This window comes from Pongo abelii, chromosome 21 (assembly GCF_028885655.2).
Source record: "Pongo abelii isolate AG06213 chromosome 21, NHGRI_mPonAbe1-v2.0_pri, whole genome shotgun sequence".
NCBI classification, from domain to species: Eukaryota; Metazoa; Chordata; class Mammalia; order Primates; family Hominidae; genus Pongo; species Pongo abelii.
The window spans coordinates 60,994,669-60,999,799 of record NC_072006.2 but is presented as its reverse complement, the minus strand read 5'-3'; the positions used below and the strand labels follow the sequence as shown (position 1 = coordinate 60,999,799).

General features: G+C 40.6%; 1 long non-coding RNA gene across 1 annotated transcript; it reads right to left on the bottom strand.

Annotated features, from left to right (window-relative positions):
• Positions 1-3,041: 3,041 nt before the first annotated feature.
• LOC129052159 (uncharacterized) lies at positions 3,042-4,836 on the bottom strand. Its single transcript, XR_008517032.2, has 4 exons — positions 4,769-4,836; positions 4,422-4,519; positions 3,711-3,851; positions 3,042-3,614 (listed from the first exon to the last, which is right to left on the bottom strand). It is a non-coding gene; the product is annotated as an uncharacterized LOC129052159 (long non-coding RNA).
• Between the last annotated feature and the right edge of the window lie 295 nt (positions 4,837-5,131).

Sequence of the window (5,131 nt, the reverse complement as noted above, 5' to 3'; positions counted from 1 at the left end):
GGTTGAGGCTGCAGTGAGCCATGATTGTGCCACTGCACTCCAGCCTAGGTGACAAAGTGAGACCCTGACTCAAATATTTTTATATATATATAATATATATATTAGATATGTGATATATATTATATATTAGATATGTGATATATATTATATATAATATATATGTGATACATATTATATATAATATATATGTGATACATATTATATATAATATATATGTGATACATATTATATATAAGATATATGTGATAGATATTATATATATTATATGTGATAGATATATATATAATATATATGTGATAGATATATATATAATATATAGTGATACATATTATATATAATATATGTGATACATATTATATATAATATATGTGATATATATTATATAATACATATGTGATATGTGATATATATTATATAATATATGTGATATATATTATATATAATATATGTGATATATATTATATATAATATATGTGATATATATTATATATAATATATGTGATATATATTATATAATATATGTGATATATATTATATAATATATGTGATATATAATATAATATATGTGATATATATTATATAATATATGTGATATATATTATATAATATATGTGATATATAATATATGTGATATATTATATATAAAATAATTAAATATATATATTTCTATTATATATATACACACACCGTATATATATACATACATGTGCTACAACATGTAAAAGAGTGATGGAGGAGGGAAGATATTCCAAATAAAAGAAACAGCATGTGTCTCGCTATACAACTTTAACTTGAGGAATTTCACCTACTCCCTAGCAGTATGATTTTGGATTAGACAGCCGCTCATGACCTCATTTTTTTCATCAATAAAGTACTAACAACCATAGCTCATTGCTAGCCCCAAAGGTGCATCATTTGTAGCTAATGAACAAGGACCACCCAGAACCCTGGGGAAATGATGGCGACCTCCGTTCGCTGGTCCTAAGGCCCTGCATGTTCCCCAGCACCCCGGCTGGGCTCTTGCTCCCTAATCCTGCTGCAAACCCTAACCCAGAGCTTTATCTCTGGGAAGTGCGGTTAGGAGAGGTGGGAAATTAAACTCTCTAGGTGTTGTCTCAACATCATTTACCAGAAGCACGTGTCCTCTTGATAATAATACCAATTTTAATTGGTATTGGTATAGGGTAATCAGAAAACTTAATAAAATAGAATAAGGTGTTTAGAATTCCACCCACATATATATGAGGGTTTGGTAAATGGTAAAGGGTATTATTTCCCATCATTGGAGAAAGAACAAGTTATTCAATAAATGACATTAAGGAGAAGCATTTTGGGGAAATTTTTAATTCCTTATTCCAAAAAAGATTACAGTTGTCCCTCAGTATCCATGGGGGATTGGTTCCAGGACTCTCCTCAGGCACCAAAATCCATGGATGCTCAAGTCCCTTACATAAAATCATGTAGTATTTGCATGTAACCAACCACACAACCTTCTGTATACAGTTAAGATTCTTAGAAACTTTGACTTAAAGGGAAAGGATGTATAAACAAAACCAATTTGTTTTCTCATCAATGATATAATGAAACAATGTTAAATGAAAGAATGTTGGCCAGGCACAGTGGCTCATGCCTGCAATCCCAGCACTTTAAGAGGCTGAGGCAGGCGGATCACCTGAGGTCAGGAGTTCCAGACCAGCCTGGCCAACATGGTGAAATCCCATCTCTACTAACAAATACAATAATTAGCTGGGCATGATGGCGGACATCTGTAATCCCAACTGCCTGGGAAGCTGAGGCAGGAGAATCGCTTGAACCTGGCAGGCGGAGGTTGCAGTGAGCCAAGATCACACCACTGCCCTCCAGCTTTGGTGACAGAGCAAGACTCCATCTCAAAAAAAAAGTTATTTGAGGACCTGCTGTGCAGTCTTTAGCTTTAATACCTAATACAATGTAAATAGTTGTTATACTGTATTGTTTAGAGAATAATAACAAAAACTGTCCATGTTCAGTACAAACACAACCATCCTTTTTTATTTCTAGTAATTTCTACCTGCAGTTGCTTGAATCCATGGATGACAACACCATGGATATGGAGGGCTGGCCATTAGATATAGCAAAGAGCTAAAGGTATAAAAATATATTAGGAAAAAAGTGTTTAAGGCCAGGTGCAGTGGCTCATGCCTGTAATCGCAGTGCTTTGGGTGGCCAAGGCAGGAGGATTGCTTGAGCTTAGGAGTTTGAGACCAGCCTGGGCAACATGGTTAGATCCTATCTCTACAAGAAATAAAAATAATTAGCCATGCATGATGGCTCACACGTGCAGTCTCAGCTACTGGGGAGGCTGAGGTGGGAGAATTATTTGAGTCCAAAAGGTTAAAGCTGCTCTGAGCTATAATCACACCACTGTACTCTAGCCTGGGTGACAGGGCGAGATCCTGCCTCTTAAATTAAAATAAAAAAAAAAGGTTTAGTAATACACATGATTTTAACACCAAGACTTGAAGAAAGAGGTTGACAAAATGTATTACATAAATATTTAAAATATGAAATATTTCAGATATGAAACATGGGAGGAATAATAGAATAGCCACATGTGTACTCCCTCCCATTACAGAAGTAAAACATTATAGCAAGTTACCACCCAGGCAAGCAGAATTTGGAATATTTCCTTCTGTGCATGTTTTTATTCTGCTTTTTCCCTGGTAGGTATCCATGAATCATAGGTAGGTACAAAACTCAGTATAGATTTCTTTTTAAAATATTTTTTATTTTTATATTTATTTATGTATTTATTTATTTGAGACAAAGTCTTGCTCTGTCATCCAGGCTGGAGTGAAGTGGTACAATCTTGGCTTACTGCAACCTCCACCTCCTGGGTTCAAGCGATTCTCCTGCCTCAGCCTCCCGAGTAGTAGCTGGAATTACAGGCGCCCACCACCACACCCGGCTAATTTTTTTTTTTTTTTTTTTTTTGAGATGGAGGGGTCTCACTCTGTCGCCCAGGCTGGAGTGTAGTGGTGCAATCTCGGCTCACTGCAACCTCCGCCTCCCGGGTACAAGCGATTCTCCTGGCTCAGCCTCCCGAGTAGCTGGGACTACGGGAGTGTGCCACTGTGCCCAGCTAATTTTTGTATTTTTAGTACAGATGGCGTTTCACCGTGTTAGCCAGGATGGTCTCGATCTCCTGACCTCGTAATCCACTCACCTCGGCCTCCCAAAGTGCTGGAATTACTGGTGTGAGCTACCGCACCTGGCCTAGATTCTAATACCTAAATTTTTCCACCCAAGGATACATCCTGGAGATCCTCCTAGGTTGAGACACGTAGCTCTACAACACACAAATGCAAAACTGTGAAAGGAGCAGGCAATGATGAGGTACACAGTGCCCACCTAGCTAAATTCTCTACAGTGTCACCCTCAATTCTCACCTGGACCTGACCCTCTGGGGGGTTCAAGCTCTTCTCCCCATGACGCATGTGGTAATTGGGGCACAAGAGAATCCACTGTTGTGTCTAAACCATGGGGCTCTGAAGAACCCACAGTGAGAGGGAAAAAAGCAGAGATTGGCTAGCATCTGGCGGCTCCCCAGGTGAGCGATTGAAAACACAGGTCCCCTATGGAAATAACAAAGGGCAACATCAGCCCAGGAAATTCAGATCATGCCTCAGAAAAGGTCCTTCCCCTTTCCTTCTGGGAATTGGCTCATTTACCCCAATTGATGGTCTTCCTAAACTCTAGAACATTGGTTCTCACAGAGGGGTTCTCTTTGTTGCAAAGTCAACATCTCCTAGGAAAATAGTAGAAATGCAAATCGGGCCTTCTGTCCCCGGTTCTTCTCCAGTCAGGAAAAGCTGGGTGGGCGGGGAAGAAAAGAACAAAAAATAATTTTAAAAAGAAATGCAAATTACAGGGTCCCACTCTAGAACTCCTGAATTAGAAAGTCCCGGTGGGGGATGGGCACAGTGGCTCATGCCTGTAATCTCAGCTCTTTAGGAGGCCGAGGCAGGTGGATCACTTGAGGTCAGGAGTTCAAGACCAGCCTGGCCAACATGGCGAAACCTCGTTTCTACTAAAAATACAAAAATTAGGTGGGCGTGGTGGCAGGCATCTGTAGTCCCAGCTACTCAGGAGGCCAATGCAGGAGAATCGCTTGAACTCAGAAGGTGGAGGCTGCAGTGAGCCAAGATTGTGCCACTGCACTCCAGCCTGGGCAACTGACTGAGACTTGGTCTCAAAAAAAAAAAAAAAAAAAAAAAAATGAAGAGGCCAGGCGCAGTGGCTTATGGCTGTAATCCCACCACTTTGGGAGGCTGGGGCTGGTGAATCACCTGAGGTCAGGAGTTCGAGACCAGCCTGGCCAACATGGTGAAACCCCGTCTCTACTAAAAATACAAAAATTAGCCAGGTGAGGTGGCACACACCTGTAGTCCAAGCTACTCTGGAGGCTGAGGCAGGAGAATTGCTTGAACCTGGGAAGTGGCAGTTTCAGTGAGCTGAGATCACGCCATTGCACTCCAGCCTGGAAGACAGAGCGAGACTCAGTCTCAAGAAGAAAAAAAAGAAAGAAAGAAAGTCGCAATGGGATCTGCCTTCCTCCAGGAAATTCAGATGGGAGCTCCAGCTGGCAACTGCCATGAATTTAAGATGCTCGGGGTCTTCTCTTTCTGCTAGTGCTAAGCAGTGCGAGGAGATCATAACTGATATGAATGAGCAGTAGGTGCTCAACAAATACTGTGAATAATTCTGTAAATATTTTCTAAATGCTCACCATGTGCTAGGTCTTTGCATGATGTCCCATGTCCTGGGCATCTGGAGGTAAAGTCCAGTGGGGGAAACCTGTAGGGAAAGGAGCCCTTTCGGAAGCCAGCTCTGATGGTGAGACCTTGACCCCAGCTGAGCACAAATGGGAACAAGGGATGGGGTTGGATATGTACATGGGGAGAAGGAGATTTAGGTGCAATTTCTGCTGCTCTTCAGTGCCTGTGCTAATGTGTTTGGACTTACGTATAATAAAATAACTTGTTTTGTTTTTCTTTTTGTTTTGAGACAGGGTCTCTCTTTGTCACCCAAGCTAAAGGGCCGTGCTGGGATCACAGCTCACTGCAGCCTCGATCTCCCAGACTCAAGCAAT